At 43.8% G+C, this 24747-nt stretch overlaps 1 pseudogene; it reads right to left on the bottom strand.

Moving 5' to 3' along the window:
* Positions 1–24627: 24627 nt before the first annotated feature.
* Positions 24628–24747, bottom strand: LOC134946073 (5S ribosomal RNA; annotated as a pseudogene).

Consider the following 24747-nt stretch of genomic DNA (forward strand, 5'->3'; position numbering starts at 1 on the left):
AATTTTGATGGGGAGTCTAACATGTCTCGTACCTCCTGAGCGTGATTCTCAGGAATGTCCAAGAATACACCTTCAGGAGTACAATAAATGACGCAACCCATTTTACATAGTAAGTCTCTCCCCAGGAGATTAGTTGGTGCCGATGCAGCCAGCAAAAAGGAATGCTTGGTATGCAAAGGCCCTATTGTAATCTCGGCTGGTTTGCTAACAGGGTAGTGCTGGACTACTCCTGTTACTCCCATGGCTGGAATTGTCCTACCAGTGGTTCTCATGCCCACTGTCGAATTTATCACTGACTTGGCCGCCCCTGTGTCTACAAGAAAGTTTAAAGTTTTACCAGCTACATTGATTGCAATCTCTGGTTCGCTTCCAAGACTGGCAATCAATTTAACTGGCTGCAGATTACAGGTGTGGCCACACCCCTATTGGGTATGCTGACCTCCCTGAATCCCATTGGCAGCAACTACTTGTGAGGGAGTTAGCTGGGAACTACCAGAGGCCTGCCAGTCTCTGTTCGGGGGATATCTTTTTGTTTCCCCTGTATGTGGCTCAAAACTCCGCCTCTGTGGACCCTGCTCCCAATGTCGTGTGTTGTGTTGTTGTCTAGGGGGTTGAAAAGATCTTTGTACATTCTTTGTTCTACATTCTCGTGCAAAGTGTCCCGGTCTGTTACAAGAAAAACATGTTATTACACTTGCCTTACCCACAGGATTCGGTGGTACATACGCAGGCTGCCTTGTGGTCAGCGCCTGTATACTTACGGACATCAACTTATCACTTTGCGACTCCCTGTGTCTAGTGATGTTTTTGTCGTGATCAACAGCAGCCTCTCTCAAGGTGGACACTGACAGACCTCGCCAACATGGTTGTGTGGTCTGTACCCTAGCTTTTAATGTTTCTTTCAAACCATCCATCAGTACAGATACTGCTACTTCTCGATGGTTTGGGTTGGTCTTAATGTCTTCTATACCAGTGTATTTTGCCATTTCTGATAGTGCCCGGTGGAAATATTCTGCTGCCGTTTCGGACTCCTTTTGCTTAATGGAAAATATTTTATTCCATTTAACAACGGCTGGGAAATACTCCTTTAGCTGTAAATTTATCCTTTTTACATTATCCTGGTCGTACACATCTGTAAGCGGTACATCTTTATCTAGTCCACAATCAGCCAAGAATTTAACTGAGTCGACATTGGAAGGTAAGCAAGCTCTTAGCACTATCTGCCAATCCTTATTATTGGGCTCTAAAGTGTTTCCTAGATCCCTGATGTATTTTTGGCTTGCCACTAAATCTTTTCTGGGGTCTGGGAATTCAGACACTATGGTCCTCAATTCCATTCTAGTGAACGGGCAATACATGGCAATGTTCCTGACGGGTGTGGCTCCTGATGCATCTGTTTTCCCATTGGGAACTACTATCACCTTTACAGGAGCAATTCTAACAGCCTCATTCTGCGTAGATTCTACAACTTGTGGTACAATTGTTTCAGTGTAATGCATGGTGCCGTACTTACCCGTTGACACGACCTCACCTATCCCTCCGCTAGGGGCCTTAACTAATCTCGTGGGTGGTGCAGTTCCTACTGTGGTTTCTGATATGGTGGCCGCTAGAGAGAGCGCTGAAATTGTTGCCGAATCTTCTTCTTGATCACACTCCTGAGGAAGGTTCAAAACAGGGTACATCTTGCACGGGTTAATACTTGCATGAGTTATTTGGTTAACATCATTAACATTTACAGGGTTACTAAGAGTTTGTGTTTTACAACCCAGTGCGTTTCTCTCCGTAATCAGCTTCTCTCCTGCAATGTATGGTGGAGGTGGAGCTGTGGCTATCAGCTTCCTGACTGCCCCAGATCCCGCCGCCAGAGCCAAACCTCTCTGTATCTCACCTTCCTGGTGCCATAACTGTAAGTAATCATGATGCTGAATTCGTCTCTTTGTTGATTTTACGAGACATATCCTCCTCCTTAAATTTTGTAACACGTCTGGACTGAAGCTACCTATTCTTGGGAATTTGTCCCTGTCTTGTACAGTCATTCTTTCCCATTCATCACATAAAGATTCGGTGTGACTTCCATATTTTTCACACATTACATATCGTGCCGACCCAACTGGTCGGTTCACAGAATCAACCTGAACCAGGGTTGATCGCCCCCTACCTGAGCAACTGGCCCCCATAGTCTGCAGGTGTTGCTTAGTCCTCCTTGGATTTCTGTATCAAGGTTTTCAGCAAGCCTTTACAGACAACCAAATTACTCCACAGTAGGCCGGCGGTGGCGGTTTACCGAGTACCCCACTCACTCGCCCACCTCGACCAATACGACCTGATCACACCGATATGGTGCTGGCGTACTCGATACAGGGCCCCTATGGAACCTTCAGTTTACTGGAACATATGAGGGTTACCCGCAGGACACTTACTCTTTCCAGTAAAGGTGGGGTTGTTAGATAGTTCCTGAGTGACCAGCGAACTTCCCTTCCAAAAATAAAAAATTACACAAATCACGTCAGAATGTACAGATAGCGTTTGTGACCACTTTACTCTAATGGTATTAGGTCAGATTACTAACTACTGCACACAATTACGTGTGGTCCAATCGTTCAGTACACAAGCACTACTTGTTATGTACTGAGAGATCAATGGAATCGATGTTTCCGGCCGCGATTCCTTCAGCAAGAGCTTATGGCCTATATGGGTTCTGCACCAACACCCCAGGCGTTGTGCCACTGGACTTTTATAGCGGACCTCTTTAGTACCTTACGACCTCCTGGTCTGTTACCTTCTGTTAATGACCTCCTGGTCTTGTTACCTTATGGTCCGCTATACTCTAATGCTCAAATATTATTTAACCAGGGATGCCTCCCTAGCCACCGTATATGTCACTTACACGTGTGTCCCTTGACGAGTACCCGACTTTCCTTTTGGTTCCACCTTAAAGTTATATAAACTTTTGTATACAAAACCACACTCACTCAACACATGTACACTTTTGTTTCTATATCTATTTCTGCGCAGAAATTGTCTTCAGTCCAACAGTGTTACCAATTAGGAGCAGGATCTGTTAAACTAAATTTCAGATTTTCCAAAAATAGATTTGCGTTATCTACCGCGTCGCGTTATTTACCGCTGTGCGTTACTTATCGCCTTTGCGCTAATTATCGCTTTGCGCTAATTCAACTTTTCGTGACTTGAGCTACGTGGGCGTAACCAGACGCTACGTTGCGTAATGTACGCTGCGTGCGTCTGCCGTTTGGATTGCGTACGCAAGTCTTTTGTTAGGGACACGTGTACGCAAAACAAAGATCCACTGTAACACAATTTCTACCTTTATCACTGTAGATGATCCCTGATCATCTACCGCACACCACACTGACTGTCTTATCTCCCAGACAAGCCGTGTGTTGGTCTATACTTTAACTATTACCTCTACTATGGAATAACAGCAAATCTCTTTTTGCACTTTCTATCAACTATAAAACTTGGCAAACAGGAATAGTGATATACGAAATTTGAAAAAGAAATGCAGATAAATGTATGTGTGCGTGTATACGCAAGACAGAAGAGAAATAAAACAGTTTTAAAAGACACAAGCGTTTTGTTCTTACTTCCGGTTCCCGGATTCCTTCAGCACTCTTTATCTAAGCGAAGCAGACGCTTATCCAATCAGCACTGCAAGGAATATGATCCCGCCCTTTGCTGATGGATAATGTCTGCTGATCTACCTAGTGCAGATATGAGAAGGATAGGACGAGTCCCCAATTGACAATGCTAAATTCCCTTGTCGTATAAACAACCCTTTATGAAGCTAAGAACACTGTACGCTGTTTACTTAAGAAGTACCGTAATGGTACGCTAGTTGCGTAACGATCGCTCAGCCGTAGGCGAGACGCTCAAGCGTCACGTTCGCTCACGGCCCAGCGATCACAGGACACGTTATTGGCTATGACTAGAGTAATGATTCGCTATGGCGTAGCGGACGCTCGAGACCACGAGGAGATCACCAGCGGCGCAGACGCTCACAACGCTATACCTTTATGTCTAAACCTTATACCAAAGAAATACACAGAATACCTTAATGTGAATACAGGGTGTAAGTGCAACCTTGTGTAACCTGACTAACTACAAAGCTGCTTGAGCGTCACCGACGCTCAAGTGAACACTTAACACTATAGAAAATACACAGATACTGGTTTAGGTTCCAAAGCCTATTAACTGTATTATATCTAGTATACTTGTAAAAAGGGGATAACAGTACAAATGATACACTACAATATAACAGAGACTTCCTAACCACAGAACTAAACAATACTATCTAATACAATACAATACTAGTCTAGGGGAGATACGAGAGAGAGAGAGAAGGGAAAGAGAGAGAGGGAGACGGAGAGAGATGAGAGAAATTGGCTCACAGAAAGACAATGATTACGGAGAGAAACTTACGCACAAGGGTAAACGATCGCATGCGCCTGGACATCCAGCACCCGATTTTCAGCAATGAGAACCGTTGAAGAGTGAGAGCTGGATGTGGTCGGCCTGCCTATTTATGCCCCACACACAATGCAATCCTACAGTCCCTACAATCCCATTGTCCATTGGACGTCGGAATTCGGCCCTGCATCATAACAAAAGGTCATAGGTTGATTCATACAGGTGGGCTGTGACGATTTCAAACAGCTCAGGTGGGTGGGGAACTAGGTTTCCCGCCGCATACCTGAGTATGAGTAAATAGTAGAAATGGACATAAACTTCTTATGTCCATAACTATTCGCACGAGCGATTAATACGCTCCAAACCAACACCGGAATATTGCTAATTAAATACTCTTCCGATGGGTACCAAACACTGCTGTATGATTCCTGTTAGACCCTTCGTACGATACAAAGAGGGATTCCTTAGCTCAGGGACCTTCTATATTAACCAAACTTTCAGAAACTATCAAAGGGACCATGATCTATAAACTACATTAATTGTGAAAATATGTAACGAATGAGTCGCACGCTACGACTACATAAACTCTACCGTAAATACGCATACCGCGCCTGCGAGTGCACGCTATTGCGGGTATGCGCCTTCACGGGAGAGCGTACGCATGCGCAGCACGGACCAGTGTGCGGTGCAAATATGGCAACGTGCATAGAGACATTTTTCTGACTTTGACAGTTGTCATCATGACTAAAATATGGTATGAACAGGAAGTTTTAAGACAACTAGATGACAAAAGTACGTACCATAAACTTCGGGTAGATTCAACTGATGGAATATTGAGAAACCTAGAGATTTTATTGGATAAATACAAGAAAATCCAGGTATTGGGAGAGAAGGAATACAAATTCTACTGCAAAGTGAACCAACAACACCGGTATTTTATGTACTCCCAAAAATCCACAAAAAACCCATCCCACCCACCCGGTAGACCAATAGTCTCTGGTATTAATTCTGTCACATCTAATCTATCAGGGTTCATAGACTTTTACCTTCAAACCTTAGTCCTAGAGACCCATTTCCATTTAAAGGATACGAAAGATCTTTAAAATTTTACACAAATGATTTTATGGGAAGAAGGTTTTATAATGGTAACAGCGGACGTTCGGTCTCTTTACACAATAAGTGAGCATGAGAAAGGGGAAATAGCAGTTAAAACCTTCTTGGGTAACAGCCAGTTAGATACCAAATTACAGGATTTTATTTGTGAAGGATTACATTTCATTTTAACTAACAATTAGTATTTATTTGATGATGATTTTTATTTGCAAAAGGTGGGGACTGCAATGGGCACCAGGTTAGCTCCAAGTTATGCAAATATTTTTATGGGCCAATAGGAAAACAAAGTGATATGTAACGGCAACCTATTTGGAGCGAACCTGGTGTCCTGGTCTCATTATATTGACAATGTGATTTTTATTTGGAATGACAGAATCCCTTAATGAATTTTATCTTTATCTTATTTCCAATGATTTTAACATTGAATTCTCGTTTGAGAGTAGTACCACCTCAGTTAATTTTTTAGATGTCACATTATATGTAGAGGATGGTCAGATACATACTAAATGTTTCACAAAGCCAACTGACATTTCTACAAGCTGGGAGTTGCCATCACCCCAATTGGTTGGGATCAATCCCAGGTGGCCAGCTAAGAAGACTTAAATGGAATTGCTCTAAGAATGAGAATTATTTTAAACAAGCAGAAGTAATGAGAAAGAAATTTGTAGCCTCAGGCTATCAGGAAAACTTGTGAAGATCAGATAAATAAGGTAGGGACAGTAGATAGAAAAGATTTACTGATTAATAAAACCAAAATGTCTAAGGATTCACCAATGTATAATTGGGCCTTTTTAACCACCTATAGTAGTCAATATAAGAAATTGGAAAAAATCTTAATGAAACATTGGGGAATTTTGAAAAAAGATCCCACTATAGGGGAACAACTACGCAACAAACCAAGGTGTATTTACAGAAGGGCCCCCACTATTGGCTCAAAAATAGTCAAAAATCTACTCCCATCCAAAACAACAAAACCTGTAATTAAATCAAAAGGTTTCTATAGGTGTGGAACCTGTATTGGATGTAGAGAAGTTAAAGGAGATAATAAGAAACTGATGGAAGCTTAGTTCACAACTAGCACGACCCCTATACTTGATTTTCAATAGTTCAATTAGATCAGGCATGGTACCGAAGGATTTGCGTATAGCTGAGGTAGTGCCATTTTTTAAAAAGGGATCCAAAAATCTTCCGAGAAACTACAGACCAGTTAGTTTAACATCTATAGTGGGGAAAATATTGGAAGGAATTCTAAGGGACGTCATACAGGAGTATCTAAAGTCCGCTAGGATTATTAGCAAGAACCAGCATTGGTTTGTGAGGGACAGGTAATGTCAGACTAACTTAATTAGCTTCTACGAGGAAGTGAGCAATAATCTTGATCAAGGAAAAGCAGTGGATGTAGTCTTCCTAGATTTTGCAAAAGCCTTCGATACAATTCCTCACAGGAGACTGATGATCAAATTAAAGGAGATTGGCCTAGGAAAAACTATTTGCACATCGGTAAGCAGCTGGTTGGATAGCAAGGTACAGCGAGTAGTGGTCAACGGGAAGTCCTCAACCTGGTCCCCAGTAGTCAGCGGAATACCACAAGGGTCCGTACTCGGACCACTACTGTTCAACATATTTATCAATGACCTAGAAATAGGCCTGGAAAGCACAGTGTCAATCTTTGCAGATGATACTAAACTGTGTAAGATAATTAATTCAGAATTGGATGTGGAGTCCTTGCAGAATGATCTATCTAAACTTGAACTCTGGGCGTCTAAATGGAAAATGAGGTTCAATACAGACAAATGCAAGGTTATGCATTTTGGGACTAAAAACAAACTTGCATCCTACATATTAAATGGGGAACACCTAGGGGAAACAGAGTTGGAAAAAGATTTGGGGGTATTCATTGATAATAGGCTTAATAACCGTACACAATGTCAAAACGCAGTAAAGAAGGCAAGTAAGGCGCTAGCGTGCATAAAAAGGGGAATTGAGACAAGGGACTCGGATGTAATCATGCCGCTGTATAAGGCATTGGTACGTCCGCACCTGGAATATTGTGTTTAGTTTTGGGCACCATTGTATAAAAAAGACATCAGTGAACTCAAAAGTGTTCAAAGGCGAGCTACTAAATTGATTAAAGGCCTAGAAGGACTGGACTATAAGGAAATTTAGGAGAGATTGAGGGCCGCAGGCATGAGTTTAGGGAGGCTCAACTCTCTGACCCATCCCTGGAAGGCATGAGGCGCCACTCTGGCAGTGGCCTTGACAGGGTTGGGGCAGGAAGTTTGACCTGGCGGGAAGGGTTAAGGTACAGGATAGACAGGAAAGTGGGAGGGGATAGACCAGATAGGGAACGTGTCCAACTGGTCCCCCCAGGGAACTTTCCTGCGCAACCGGTGTCGGTTGCCAGCAAAACCCCTTTGGACAGTAACCCGGAGATAGACCGTACCCTGCAGTGCCTGTCACAGAGCTTACCCTGGTCTGGAATGTCGGATGACGCCCAGACCAACTGTAAGGCTGGTGCCATGCGTTGGCAGCTGGGGCACTCCAGCGGTTGTGTTGTCTCTGGGCCTCTGCCCATAGGAGAACCCTTGCAGCAAGTTGCTGTGGACATAGCAGGTCCCCTGCCTGCGCGCAGTAGATCGGGGAAGACACGCAGCCTCCCTGTAGTGGATGCCACACAGGATCCAGAGGCTGGTGGTCTGGCTGCCATCACTGTGGCACAGGTAACGGACGAGGAGGAAAAAGTAGGCCTAGGTGACAGGGTAGGTTTCCCGAGTCATAGGTTGACTGAGGAGGATTGGAGGGCAGGTCTGACAGTTAGGGCAGACAGTTGCCAGATAGAAATGACGGAGGTGCAGTGCCTGGGGCACCGTGTGGGAAGAGACAGGGGTAGGCCCAAATCGGAGGTGACCAGAGGCTGTCCCCGGCCCACTTCACCCAGACTGGTACTGACCTTAGAACCTGTAAGGCCCTACGGACATGTTGTCACTGACTTTAGTTCTGTAGTGAACCCCCTTACAGAGATGACTAGGAAGGGCATTCCCAAGTCAGTGGACTTTGCACCCGCTTGCGAGTTGGCATTCCAGTCATTGAAGGAGGCTCTGGTACCCGCTCCAGTGCTGATGGCGCACAGTCTTGACCAGGACTGTGTTTAACGAACTACTGCGCCACTGCACGGACTGGGAGCAGTACTGAGCCAGGAGGAGCCACATGGGCAGAAGCACCCTGTGGCCTGTTTCAGCAGTATACTGCTATAGTGGGAGGTGGGGCATGCCACAGTTGGGACACCTTGGGTGGCACTTGTGTGTAACTGGCCCCCCACTGTGGTGACTTACCACCCACCTGTTAGATGGCTGCAACCTAACTTGGGGAAATTGGACAGACTTTTGTGGTGGAGCCTTGAACTTGGACTTCAGGTGGAATATTTGAACATTGTGCACCCACGAAAAGAGGCCCACTGCACTATGGATGAACTGTCTAGGCTGGAGCCTACACCCCCCAGGTAGCGTCCCCTTCAACCCAACAGACTGCGGGACCGTTGACCAAATCGTTGGGACATGGGTCCCTGGTTGACCGGCTTGAATGGGGGGGGAGGAGTGTGGCCAGAGAGACCCCCAGCCACGTGGACAATGGCGGCCGCGGCACTGAAGGGGTAACCCCTAGTGCCCGGCGCCATTATGAGGACAATGGGCGCTTGGCGCCATGTTTAAAATATTGTGGGCGCTAGGTGCCGTGTGTTTAAAATGTTTAAAAATGTATTTTTAAGTGTGTGTGCCGCGGCCGTGTGGAAGCCCCCCCCCCCGGCGCGCTGTGCTCTGTGTGCCCGCATGGCTGGGAGACTGGGACCTCCGGCTCCTGGTCCACCGCTGTCAGGAGATGGTGCGCTTTGTGCTGAGGTCCGGGAGCTACACTCCCGACACCTCAGCAATACGGAAGAGGGAGAGCCGCTGCCGGCGGGAGATCCGCTCCCATTGCAGTGCTCTCTGTGTGCCGCCGCTGGGGGCCGGGAGCTCCGCTCCCGGCGACTCAGCGCTACGAAGGTGGCCGGGCACCGCAGCCGGGACAAGCTCGTCCTGGGCTGCTGCGATGCTGGGCGGTGCGCCGCTCACGGGGGACCGGGCTAGTCGTCTCCATAGCGGCGGAGGCACGTGAAGGGCACTGGACACTGGGGACCGGGAGCTACGCTCCAGGCGCCTCAGCGCTCCAGAGACACAGAGCTGCGGCGGCCGGGACAATATAGATTTGTAACAACAAAGTCAGGACGACACTTGCAGCTTCAGTGTAATACAGGTCTTTACTCAGCATGAGTCAGACGCCAAGTGGAAGTAACTGGAGACAAAAAGTAAGTGAGTCACCTCGGCATGACATCATCTCCCATGATGCACAGCATGCATTTACAGCAACCATGCCAGGCTGGGCTTTTCCTGAGCCGCCCGGCTTTAGATCAGGGGGGTGCGCCGCACCATGCGGCGAGGCCACAAAATTAGTGCCACACTGGGGGGACAGGGAGAGCCAGCTCCCTGGACCCCAGTGGCAGGCAGGGAGGATGGGGGAAGCCAGCCCCATTCCTCCAGCACTGAGAGAGCCCTAGCAGCCAGGCTGCAGGGCTAGGGGAGCCCAGCGCTGAGTGCTAGGCAGAATAAAAACAAAACAATGTTTTTTGATGTAAGAAAATACAAATATATTGTGTTATGAGGCACTGCAGTGCCTAGGTATGTGGAGCCTGTGCAGGGCACAGGCTCAGTGTATATTAAAAGGTGAATGTACAGTGTATTTTAAATGTGATGTATTTAAAGGTAAAATGCACTTACTTGGTTGAGTGTCCCAGGAGGGGGGAATCCATGGCTGTGCAGGCTGATGGATTCTCCCAGACCTTTTCCCCAAAAACTTAATACTTTCCCTTCCAGCCTCAGACTTGAAAGTGGCATTGGAAGAGAGAGGAGAAGCTCAGCTTTGAAACAAGCTGAGTGGTTTTCTGGAGCTCCATGGAGATCACCCGTAGTGGCCAGGAAACCTTGACCGGGGATCTAGGCTGCCCAGCTCTGGAGCCCAAATCCAGGCTGCAGGCAGTGGGCTAGGTCCCGGGCAGGGTTCTGGAAGTCAGTTTAGGCAGGAAAACTTCCCCCAGCCTAGACTGAACGGCACCGGGGCGTATCCTGATCCTCCAGGATGGAACAGTCAAAGGAGATTGACCACTCCCCACTGTCCATAGAGGACAATGTTAGCTGTGCATGTGACCAAGGCATGCACAGCCCATGGGTAAACATTGATTGGTTGTAAACCACAGGGCGGACTTACCCCCTGTGGTAATGTGTATTGGAGTAGGATAAAAGGAGGGCAGTTGCCCAATGAAAAGTGTATTTGTACCATCTTCATTCTGCTGGAACATCTTGCTGTATTGCTGTTGCCCCTAGCAATAGGGAAGAGTCTTTCTTAAGACTATTATTGAGCAAATAAACATCATCTGCCTCAAGAAGATTGCTTCATCTTGTGACCTACAGGGTTATGCCAAACATAGCCCCGTCCTCCGGCTGTCCAGGGAGCACCTAACGTCTCCAAGTTCCGCCTTCCGCCAGCTACCGGTAGAGGCCGAGCAAGTGGCTAGTGGGGATTCGTCAACACCACACAGGTGTGGTAAGGCAGCATGTCGGCACATACAGAGCAGAACCGTGGTTCCAAATGCCACGGCAGGTTAACAGTTTGGTGGTGGCAGCATAAACCCGCCCACAGCGCAGTGGGTGGAGTCAGTATCAGGCAGTTACTGACGCTAAGCGGGAATCCCCTATGTGGTCAGGTCCAGAGTGACCTAACCTTCCATTCTGTGCACTGGGGACGGGACGCGAAAGCGGTGAGTGCTTTTGTACGGAACCGTCCTGTCACACCCACCGTAACCATGTATATCCTTATCCATTAGGAATTTATCAAGCCCATTTTTAAAAGTAGTGACTGAGTCCGCCATTACTACTCTCTCAGGCAGGGAATTCTGCATATGTATTGTCCTTACTCTGAAGAAACCTTTCTGTCTCTTTGTGCGAAATCTCCTCTCCTCCAACCTAAGCTGGTGTCCACATTTCATTTTGATCTTACCAAAAACAAATCCCCCGCTAGCTCTGTGTATTGACCCCTTATATATTTGTAAATGTTAATCATGTCCCCACGTAATCTCCTTTTTTCCAATGTAAACATGCCTAGTTTAGCAAGCCTTTCCTCATATTCTAGAGTCTCCATCCCCTTTATCAATTTGTTTGCTCATCTTTCAACCTTTTCTAGTTCCAGGATATCCTTTTTGTAGTATTGTGCCTATAATTGTACACAGTATTTAAGATGTGGCCTCTCTAGTGATTTATATAGTGGGAGTATAACGCTCTCATCCCTTGCATTAATTCCCCTCTTAATGCATGCTAATACCTTGTTTGCCTTTATCGCTGCATTTCTACTTTAGGTACTTCTGTTACGTTTGTTATCTATGTGAACACCTAAATCTTTTTCCAGTACATAATTCCCTAGTTTCTCCCCGTTTAGTATGTAGGTAGTATTACCTTACATTTTTCTATATTGAACCTCATTCTACATTTTGAAGTCCATGCTTCCAGTCCATGCATCCTCCACTGAATTTATAACCTTACACAATTTGGTATTGTCTGCAAAAATTTACACTATGCTCTCTAGACCTGTTAATAGATCATTTATGAAAATGTTGAACAATAGTGGTCCAAGTACAGACCCCTGTGGAACACCGCTGAGAATCTCAGTCCATTTTGAAAAAGGTCCATTTATCACCACTTGCTGCTCCCTTTTATCCAACCAATTACTCACCCAAGTGCATAATGTGTTCCCTAGCCCAAGTTCTCTTAACTTCTGGATTAGTCTCATTTGAGGTACTGTATCAAAAGCTTTAGCAAAGTCTAAAAAGATTACATGCACCTCTTTAGCCTGATCTAGGTTTGCACTAACTTTCATAAAAGCCTATTAAGTAGTTTAACATGATCTATCCTTCACAAATCCATGTTGGTTCCTATTAATAACCTTATTGGTTTCAAGGAACTCCTGTATTCCATCCCTTAAAATACATTCCAGTACTTTCCCCACTATAGACTTACTGGTCTGTAATTACCCAGTACAGATTTACTTCCCTTTTTAAATAATGGCACTACTACCGCTATATGCTAGTCTTTGGGAACCATGCCTGATGTAAGTGTGTCAATGAAAATCAAATATAGGGGTCTTGCTAATTCAGAGTGTAGCTCCATGAGAACCCTTGGGTGAATTCCCAAGGGTACTAAAAACCCACCTATTCATCAAAGCATACCCTCCCGATGCATAACCCAGTGCTGAAGCCACGCCTCCACCCCCCTGCCTCATGCCGTGAACATCTCAGCTTTGCTTGCATACTGCCATCAGGCTACCTCCCACTTGCCTGCACCTCTTGTCATCTGTCTGTCGCCCCTCCCCACTAGATTGTTAGTTCTTCAGAGCAGGGCCCTCTTTCCTCTTGTTATCTAAGCCATCCTCTCGACACATTTCACTCGCAGCTCTCCCCTACTCAACGACCATCTTTATCCTGCTAGTAAAGGCTCATCTCCATCTATGGCCACCAGCCTCTAGTAGTACGATGATCACTCCATCAATACTTACATTTTAGCTGTATTATGTCTTGAGAACGTGTGGTGCTCTGTTACCTGTACTCTATTTCTGTTATTTATTTACTGTAATGCTATGTTTTGTCTCCCTGTACTGTCCTTTGTACGGCGCTGCGAAACACATGTGGCACCTTATAAGTAAAATGTAATAATAAATAAATGTAATAATTCCGTCGGGACCAGGTGACTTATTAATCATAATATTTTTTAATCGGTCACAGACTACTTCCTCACTTAAATAAGCACTTAGCAGTGGGACAATACGTCAGTCCCGCCATCTGATCCTCTCTTGTGAATACTGATGAGAAAAACTTGTTTAATTCTTCTGCTATGTCAATGTCATCTTTGATTAGTATGCCCAACTGGCCTTTTTAAAGGGCCTATAATCTGTTTTTTTAATCTTTTGCTGTTTATGTATTTAAAAAAACTTTTTGGGGTTTGATTTACTTTCCTTTGCTATTTTCTTTTCCGTTTCTATTTTGGACACTGATTTCTTTTTTGCATATTTTGTTACAGTCCTTATAGTACTGGAATGACTTCACCTTCCTGTATGATTTATACTTTTTGAATGCTCTCCTCTTTTTGGTCATTAGTTTCTTAATCTTTTTGCTAAGCCACATTGGTTTGGAATTATTACCAAAATGTTTGCTGCCCATGGGAATGAATTTTTCTAGTATAACTAGCGAGCAATGTTTTTAATACATCCCATTTCTCTGTGGTATTCTTGCCTTGAAACAAAAAATCCCAGTCCCTTAAAGCTTCCCTCATCATGGAAAAGTTGGATTTGCTAAAGTTTAAAGTTGTAGTAGAGCCTATATAGGGCTGTTTGTAAAAACTGATATTGAATGTGACCATATGCAGTCGCTTTCAGTAAAATTGACTGCATACAAAGATACTCAACTGCTTCCATAGGAGGCCATACTTGTATGGAGAAACTTCTCCTAGGTCTGGTGCAAGTTATTGGTGCATCCAATGGCGGCTTCTAAAGATGCACCAATCACTATATACTGCATGTACATATGCTGACAGTGGGCGTCTTAGTTCTTGCACACTCAGATGCACAGATGTACACAAGGGAAGGACTTTGAATTGGCATTTGCATAAAGTTGCAGATAGGCAGCCACCAATAGGTGTAGCTGCAGGCGCTTCTGCGTCCACCCCTAAATCAGGCCCATAATGTGCAGCTGGACACAGTGGGGCAGATAGGTAAGATAGATCGCATCTAGAAGCAAAACAAGCCTGTGAGTAGCCAGGTGAGAATTGGAGGGACACGGAAAAATGTATACCACTGTATCAGGAAGTGAAAAGCAGCTTTGTAATTACATTTTACATTGATTTGTGTCCTCTTCAGACCAGGATGGTTTTTTTTTTTAGCTTTTTCACAGTGTCATGGACTACTGTGGCAACAACAGTTACACATGGCAGATGATGTTGTAAGCAGAGATGCTTTGGCCTAAGGCTTTGTTTTTATAGTGAAATCCTTCCCTTCTTCCTCCTCTGTCTTGGCAGCATCTGTGTTGCAAAATGTCTGACAGCTAAACATAGGGCCTGATGCTGAGCTAAATGTACGTAGTGAAAAATGTATATTCTTGGTCTCTACATTATCACAATTCAGTCACAAATAAAGTAACAGTATTCTTTGTCCTTGCGACATGGGAGTGTACTCTGAAGACTGGCAGAAGGTGGCACTGTTGAAAACTTTAAAGCAGAGACGTATGAACTGGTCAGGATTTAAACAGGCCAGAGTAACAGTAGCACATGTAGAGTTGATGTGTTGGAAGATCCAGGTCAAAGGAAACTTTGAAGTGGGTCAGAGCGCTGGCAATCTGGGACACAGTGAAGCTATATAGCAACATGTTACAGTAGAAGCTGTCAACACACAATGAAACTAAAGTAGCAAAGTGAACTTCAAGGAAAATCCAAAGGCAAGGAACATATACAGGGAATGGTCGCAGCAGTTGGCACACAGCTGAGACTAATCAAGAGACTCTAACATGATACAAGAATCGAGGTACTGGAAGACCAGGAGCTTGTAGCAAATGCCTGGCAGGTAACATCAGTGAAAGGAGCAGGAGGCCTACTCAACACCGATAGGTTACGAGCTACAGGACCAAGATGTCTGCATCCTAGACCACATCAGGCTGATATGGCAGCAAACTGCAGTAACCCATACCTACGAGCCAAGTGCCAATACGACAAGGGCCTCAGCCAGACCGCCACCACCCAGACCACCGCAGCTCCGGTGAGTTGTGACATGTATTCCCTGGACCCAAACATATACGCAAACACTGCTGATATATAGTATACATAGTACTCATTTAATTTGTATCTGTACTTGTTGCTGAGAAGGCATAGCTGGACTGTAATGGAGCAATCACACACTTGCATCATTTAGTGAGAATGTTTTAACGCAGCTGCATTTTATTATACCTTATGTTTGGAATACCATAAGTAAAGATCCTTAGGCAGCCTTTAGATTGTTCACTAAGGGGCCCATTTATTTACAAAAAAATGTGGTTTGTTTCCTGAAAACACCCATTTTTGGGGTTAGCTGCAAATAGTTAATATCAACTAAATGTATGTAGGAAGGACCGCAGTAGATATCTCTGGTACCTACAGCAGGTACCAGAGATATCTACTGCGGTCCTTCCTACATACATCACAGCGATCCTTCCACTCCTGCCAGCAGCCGCAGCCCCATAGGTTTCTATGGTGCACACAATGCTGCCAGATTTATCAATTTACAGAATGCAATGCATTCCGGAGATTGTCCCCCACAGCTGCTGCCATCTGAAGATTCCAGTACCCTGCTGTAGCCTATAGGCTACATATTGCAAAGCTAGCCGGCAGAGGGGTCCTCTGGAACCTTCCCCGAAAATGGCTGCTGTGCATGTGTGGTCAGCGGGACTGTGCATGTGCAGTAGTCCCATTTCCACACTGAGCATATTGTAGGGATTAGGCTTCTTTCAGATCCCCTGTTCCTGTGGGTGCTCTATAATACATTGGGCCAGTACAATCGCATATTGCAATGCGATGCTTGGCACTAACATCGTACACTGAACACATTGAATACGTGATTAATGATAAATAGACCCCCAAGGGTCTAATCATGTTTGTATGTAATGCTGAGCGATTACCTGCAGACTGCGCATGCGCTGCAATCACACTGCACACAAGGCACGTTGCAGTGTCTGTATTATTTTCTTGTCGGCCGCTTCACTTGCGATGATTATCAATTCCATAGCCTGAAAAATCGCAGTTGTGTAGGCTTGTGTGTGCAAACATGAATTAGGCCCAAAGTCTTGCATCTTCCTTCTGTCATGTACTTTATTCAGCAAAAATTAGGCAATGATATTACCAAGGGAGCGCTTTTAATAATCAATAAAATAACAGACATACATATAAACATTGATCAAATATCAAAATTATATTAAAATATAGGACTAATTACGTCGTTTTTCTATTTTTGATCTGAAGAATATCTATGTTAGATTTCACCTTCCTAACATATCGGGAAGTAAGAGAATTAGTGATGAGTCAGTCAGTGAGTGGGTGAGTGAGTGAGTGAGTGAGTGAGTGAGTGAGGGCTTTCGCATCTATATATATAGCAAAATTAAAATTATACATATTATAGGACAAGTTCGGCGAAATATGAAAGATGTGCAAAAAAGACAGAAATTTGTGTAAGATATTAAAATACGTTTTCAACAAAAATAATCATTGTGTCATTCTTTTCTGTTTTATCACTATATACAGGATTGGACTGGCCCACAGAGGTACAGGGGAAACCTCCGGTAGGCCCCACTGCCTGGGGCTCCACCCCCTCCTCTAGGGATCAGGTTCCAGACTTTATCCTAGTGCACTTGAATTATGCATTATACATATGTTACATTATACTTCACAATAATATGGTTTATTATACAGTGGGGCAAAAAAGTATTTGGACAGCCACAGATTGTGCAAGTTGACCCACTTAAAAAGATGAGAAAGGTTTGTAATTTCCATCATAGGTACACTTCAACTGTGAGCGACAGAATCTGAAAAAAAAACCTAGGAAACCACATTGTATGATTTTTAAACAATTTATTTGTATATTCTTGCGGAAAATAAATATTTGGGCGATCAAAAAGTTTAACTCAATACTTTGTAATATAACCTCGGTTGGCAATTACAGATGTCAAACGTTTGCTGTAGTTCTTGACCAGGTTTGCACACACTGTAGCAGGTATTTTGGCCCACTCTTCCATGCAGATCATCTCTAGATCTGTCGTGTTTTGGAGCTGTCATCGGGCAACACGGACTTTCAACTCCCTCCACAGATTTTCTATTGGGTTGAGGTCTGGAGACTGGCTAGGCCACTCCAGGACCTGGAAATGCTTCTTATGGAGCCACTCCTTAGTTGCCCGGGTGGTGTGTTTGGGGTAATTGTCATGCTGGAAGAGCCTGCCACGTTCCATCTTCAAAGGAGGTTTTTGCCCAAAATCTCACGATACATGGCCCCATTCATCCTCTCCTTAATACAGATAAGTCGTCCTGTCCCCTTTGCAGAAAAGCAGCCCCAAAGCATGATATTTCCACCCCCATGCTTCACAGTGGGTATGGTGTTCTTGGGATGCCACTCATCATTCTTCTCACTCCAAACACAGCGAGTGGAGTTTATACCAAAAAGTTCGATTTTTCTCTCATCTGACCAAATTACATTCTCCCAATCCTCCTCTGGATCATCCGTATGGTCACTGGCAAACTTTAGACGGGCCTGGACATGTGCTGGCTTAAGCAGGGGGACCATTCCTGCGCTGCAGAATTTCGATCCATGGCGACTTAGTGTGTTACTAATGGTAACCTTTGTGACTGTGGTCCCAGCTCTCTTGAGGTCATTGACCAGGTCCCCCCGTGTAGTTCTGGGCTGATTCCTCACCGTTCTCAAGATCATTGATACCCCACGAGATGAGATCTTGCATGAAGCCCCAGGTCGAGGGAGATTGTCAGTGATTTTGTATTTCTTCCATTTTTTAATAATTGCACCAACAGTTGATCTCTTCTCACCAAGCTGCTTGCCTATTGTCGAGTAGCTCATCCCAGCCTTGTGCAGCTCTACAATTTTGTACCTGGTGTCCTTAGAGAGCTCTCTGGTTATGGCCATGTTGGAGAGGTAGCAGTCTGACAGTTTGAGGGTGTGGACAGGTGTCTTTTATACAGATAACCAGTTCAAACAGGTGCCATTAATACAGGTAATGAGTGGAGGATAGAAGAGCTTCTTAAAGAAGAAGTAACAGGTCTGTGAGAGCCAGAAATCTTGCTGCTTGGTACAGATGGGTCCACATTTATCTTGACCTTTAATAGGATTAACTGAGACTGGCCAGTCGGACTTAATCACCTCCTTTAATTACTTAATCCCCTGCTGTATTGTTCTCTGTATTGTATTGCAGATGAGAACAAAAGATGAAGTGTTTATGCTAATAAGTAATGTTATGACTAGGCGCAGAAAACTAGTTAAGATAACGGTGGACCCATCTGTAGGTGTCCAAATATTTATTTTCCACAAGAATATACAAGTAAATTGTTTAAAAATCATACAATGTGATTTCCTTTTTTTTCTCTTTCAGATTCTGTCTCTCATAGTTGAAGTGTACCTATGATGGAAATTACAGACCTCTCTCATCTTTTTAAGTGGGTTAACTAGCACAATCGGTGGCTGTCCAAATACTTTTTTGCCCCACTGTGTATATATATATATATATATATATATATACATACATACTGTTGACCAGCTGTGTAAAGACTATGTGTAACTCATTATGTAGGGGACAGGTCAGTACTGTGTAAGCCATAAAGCCAAAATACATAATACATTTGACATATCACAATTAATTCAAATATCAGTGTCTGGTCTGTATTATATTGAATATCACATAAGGTGCACACAAAATTCTGGTATGTGCAGGGGTGTGTTTAAGAATACAAAGTTTAGAACATACATTCAGAAATCTGCATTTCCTTAGCAATTGTATGGTATCTGGCTTCTTGTTTGTTATACTGCAATTCAGAGACAATGACAGCCCAGGAGCAACTGACTCACCACCAAGTCCCAATTGTTGATGCTAACAATTGAGGCAAACAACGGTATTTACACATCCAATCAGTCAAAGGTCTATCTTCCATGAATAAAGGAATACCACATTTTATGACACAATGTCTGTTTGGACAGAAATATTTGCTAAGTGTTACAGTATGATATTAATTAACAAATGCGTCTTCTACCATAATGTGCACAGTAACTCGCCATTATGGTCATTCGCGCCCTACAATATTACCTGTAGCATGCATATTTTATGCATGCGTCGTAGACGCGTCCATTAGTAAATGCCATAGTGTATTCTAAATATCCAAATATGCTATTTGACTTTGACAGACCACCCTTTGATAGTAACCAAAACTATCACATACATTTCATAATTCATATTTCACAACATTTGAGTAAGTACAGAAGAAGAAGAAGAAGAAGAAGAAGAAGAAGAAAAAGATTGTAGATGGCAATATATCTATTATTGTATGACCTAGTGGGCAGGGGCGCCACTGCCCCTGGGGACACCCGGTGCGGGTGGTCGCAAAATGGGGGTGTGGCCTAGCACAAGGGGGCGTGGCCTCGCAGGCGGACCCCCGTTTTCGGCACTCCAGGGTGTTAAGAAGATGTTGGCTGCCCCCCCCGGGAAGTGCCTCTAATCCTCATACCTGCCCACTCTGTCCCTTCCTCCCCCATCGCACCCCTCCCCCCCTCCTAAGCCTGCAGCCTGGGGCTCCTGAGTCTCTCACCTATGTCCGATGAGTGTGCGGCGCTGCCGGCGGGTGAAGCTGCGGCAAGTCTCTCGTGCACAGGCGGAATGCAGTGCCGGCTCCTACACAGGCACAGGAGCCAGGTGCTGCACATAATGTTACAGTGCAGCACCCGGCTCCTGTCACTGAGCAGGAGCCGGCATTTTGGTGTCAGCCCTCGGCGGGTGACACCCGGGTGCGGGCCGCACCCCCCGCACCCACATTGTGACGCCACTGCTAGTGGGATAGGTAAAGCTTGTATCTATGGGTGTGTGTTTGAGGGGAATGTATCATCATGCCATAATAAGTCCTAGTTCTACAAAAAGCTTCAAGGTCTGCGAAGTATTCATTTAGTCCTTCTCATCCCATATTAAGGGTCTGTAGATGTTCAATCAATCATACCGAGCTTCCATTTCTCAACCAAAAGTCCTGTGGGAGGAGGGGGGGGGTCCACTGTTATCACCTCTCAGTTCTCCCGGAATAGGTTCTCTAGTGACATCTCCTCCGTTTCACTTCTTTCCCAAGCTTCTTCCAGGTTACTGGCTTTCTTGCAATGCGACAAATGGACCCAAGTCTCTCTCTACTTCCAATGAAGTGGTGCTGGTCAACAAAACTTGGTAGGGTCCCTCCCAATGGTCTATCAAACAACCTGAGCATAACATTTTTTGAATCATTACATAGTCCCCTGGTTCAATATCATGGCATAAAAGAGAAAGGGGGTGAGGAACTGCGCTATTTCTGCACACAACTCCCTCTAGCTGGTTGCTGCTGTACAACACCGTGTGGGTACACTACAAAATCTCACTAGGCATGTAACACGTGATAGATGAGGTGTTTAGCGCATCCCTAGCTGGAGCAAGGAAATAAATATTATGCTCTATAAAAAATGTCCACAATGAGACAGTAATCGTGAATAAATTAACAATTTATTTGCATAAAAATCTTCATTAAAATACTGTATCAATTAAATAAATGTGTGCAACGGTGGGTATATATTATTCCTATAATCCCTCCCTAGTACCGGTACACAGAACAAACATGTAACACATAGACAAACATGTATATACCCTGTGGGCACACTGCAAAGGCGTTTTACCCCACTGGTGTATGCTACTATGAATGACCTAATTTCTCAATGGTCTTTGATCTTAAGAATGAGGTTTAGTATGGGCTCTGTAACCTGTGATTTTCGCATATAAGCAGTCTCTGCAGTGTTATGACTCGTTCTGTCATTGAAAACAAATGTCCCTGTGAGTAGGGCAATGCTGGTGCTTGAGTCCTGTAAATAATGTCCCCGCTGGCAATAGGAGCAATAGGTCAAGGATTTGCCCTTAGCCTACCTCAATTTCAGTTGGTGGTGTAGTGGATGAATCTGTAGTCTGCCGGCAGACTTCCGTAGCTCCGTGTTCCCGTCTGTGCAGTCTCCGGAGCCGGATCGATTACTCCGCAATCAACGCGTTTCGCCTGTCAAGGCTTCCTCAGGATGGCTGCGTAATCGATCTACAGTCGTCCACTGTATTTATCGCTGCTGCTACGCTCTGTAACTTCCGCCCTTAAATAAGATGGTTCAGCTCACATCTTTGCCCTCATATGCTCGTATTCTTTACTATGGTGTATTTTATATTCACAATATTGTACACATATCACGCTGGACAACATAAAAACAAGTTAACTTACATATGTGAACTCTATTCCTTATATTTGTATAGTTAATAAACATATATATAAATATATATATATATATGTACATGGAGATGCTGTGCGATTCTATATATAAGCTGTATAAGAGTATTATACATATGCTAGTGCTATTATAAAATTATAAAAGGCTATAAATATATAAATATATATATATATATATATATATATATATATATATATACAAAATCATAGACCCAGAGGATAGTTTGTTAGGTTTATCTAAACTCAGAATAATAAAGCATACACAATATTGAATACATTTTATTACAACCCTTATATTACAATCTTTAATTGGACCCTACTTGTTTAAAATCTTTTAATTATTTATATCTGTAATATTCATTCATGGTGCTCACTTTCCTTACTCCTTTCCCTAATTTTGGTGGTCCTATATTCTCATCCATTTGTTATTAATTTTTATTAATTTTTATTATTTATATTAATTATTTCCACCACTCTGTTTTTACTTTTATTTATGTTTCAAAAATGGGATAATCTCCATATCTATGTTTAAACCTCTTGGGGATAGGGTACCCAGGTCATATATCATTTTGGTTTCTTCTCTAGCCAAAATGTTTTCTATATCTCCTCCTCTCCAGGGTTTGATGATTTGTCTTAATCCTATAAATTGTAAGAGGCTGGGGTCAGAATTATGCTTTTCTTTAAAATGCGAAGGTATACTATGGTTATCACGATCATTTTTTATATTACAGAGATGTTCTTATACTCGGACGTGCAACTTCCTCTTTGTCTTGCCCACATACTGTAGGCCGCACGGACACCAGAGCATATATATTACTCCTGTCGTGTGGCAGCTGATTCTTCCTTTTACTCTGACAGTTTTTTTATTGGAGAAGGAAGTCACTTCTTTTATAGATTTTACTGAATTCCATCTGGTTTTCTTGCAGGCAGTACAAATTCCACATCGGGAGAATCCCTTATTTCTTCGTTGTTGTTGTTCTAATGGTTTCTTTGAGAAATGGCTTTTGATAAGTGATGTTTTAATGGTTGGTGCCCTCCTGTAGACTATCCGTGGATCTGCTGTTAATGTGTCTCTGCCTGCAAGAAAGCCAGATGGAATTCAGTAAAATCTATAAAAGAAGTGACTTCCTTCTCCAATAAAAAAACTGTCAAAGTAAAAGGAAGAATCAGCTGCCACACGACAGGAGTAATATATATGCTCTGGTGTCCGAGCGGCCTACAGTATGTGGGCAAGACCAGGGCCGTCTTTTCGTATGGGCTCAATGGGCTCTTGCCCAATGGCCCCAGGAGTATAAGGGCCCTAGGCTGATAGCTGAGGGTCCCCTCTTTCCAGGGGTACCAGACGTTTGAAAATCGGCCCTGGGGAACCGGAGATATCGGACTTGAAAGCAGTAGTCCCCAACCAAGCCTGTTAATTGTTCTTCCCAGCCAGATATCTCGGGTTTTGACTGACTTAGAGTTTTTCTGAGGGTATAATCCAAAAGCTGCGACTCTTCCCTTTTGGTGGACACTGACAGCTTGTCTCTACTATGCCCAGAACTAGAGATATCAGCCTTCCAGCAGCCAGTCCCTGCTCCAGCTCCACACGTCTAATGTACAGTTTTAGATTTTCATTGGTGAATTGCTTTGGCTCCTGAAGTCTGATCCCCAACTCCGCAGAACCTCCTAAAAGGTGGGACTCTGTAGTTTTTTTTATCCCATTCAAAGCTAAGAAATATATTTTCAAGAACTTGAGATATCTGCAGTCAAGCAAGCTGCCCTCCCACCGGAAAATGATAAATATTAAGCCCACTCCACTATCCACCCCTCCCCTGCACATTAAACACCCCCTACCACCCTGGAAGTCATGTACCAGGGCCCCTTCATTCAGTCCAATTCCCCCTTCCACAGTTTAGCCCCATCTGTGCAGTAAAAGGAGTAATTAGCAGAAATTACTGCTCCAGCTCCTACATGCTGAGCGGAAGATAGAACACCCCCTACTGCCCGCGGGACATCAAAGCTGCTGCTGATAGCACCCCCAACCCCTGCCGCTGGAGGACGGGTAGGGGGCCCAGTGCATTGCTGTGCCCAGGGGCCTACACTGCTTTTAAGATGGCCCTGGGCAAGACAAAGAGGAAGTTGCACGTCCGGGTACAAGAACATATCTGTAATATAAAAAATGGTCGTGATAACCATAGTATACCTTCACATTTTAAAGAAAAGCATAATTCTGACCCCAGCCTCTTACAATTTATAGGATTAAGACAAATCATCAAACCCTGGAGAGGAGGAGATATAGAAAACATTTTGGCTAGAGAAGAAACCAAAATGATATATGACCTGGGTACCCTATCCCCAAGAGGTTTAAACATAGATATGGAGATTATCCCATTTTTGAAACATAAATAAAAGTAAAAACAGAGTGGTGGAAATAATTAATATAAATAATAAAAATTAATAAAAATTAATAACAAATGGATGAGAATATAGGACCACCAAAATTAGGGAAAGGAGTAAGGAAAGTGAGCACCATGAATGAATATTACAGATATAAATAATTGAAAAATAACCAAACAGAGAGGTGTTTGGAAAGTAGACTCTTTTTTGGGAGCACTCTAATTCAGAGGTTTAAGATTATAACATCACTGGTAAAATCGATTTTATTAGATAGTATTTTCAAGTTGAATTTAAGGAGTACAAATATAAGAGTGAATTAGCCTCGCGAACATATGAACATAAGATATTGATCATAAGTGATCACAATATCACAATTTACTAATTGCCGGAAATTGATAACTGTGGTACCAAAAATAATATAACATTACATATTATTCCTCATGTAGAGTGTGACCATCATTTGTTCTGCATATATCCATTATGGATCATTTGGGTCGCAGAGAATTAAATCATTGGTCATGTAAAAAAGTTTACCTTGTGGCATTGGTCTAGGTGACAATCTATTCGGGAGTCAATTTAATTGCAGTACCAGGGTGTTTAAAGGTGGTCTCCCATCCTGTTACTGACCCGGCCTTTCACTGCTTAGCTTCCAAGGTCAGAAGAGATTGGGCATCTCCAGTGAGGTATGACCGCAAAT

Source organism: Pseudophryne corroboree, chromosome 7 (assembly GCF_028390025.1).
Source record: "Pseudophryne corroboree isolate aPseCor3 chromosome 7, aPseCor3.hap2, whole genome shotgun sequence".
Taxonomy (NCBI): Eukaryota; Metazoa; Chordata; class Amphibia; order Anura; family Myobatrachidae; genus Pseudophryne; species Pseudophryne corroboree.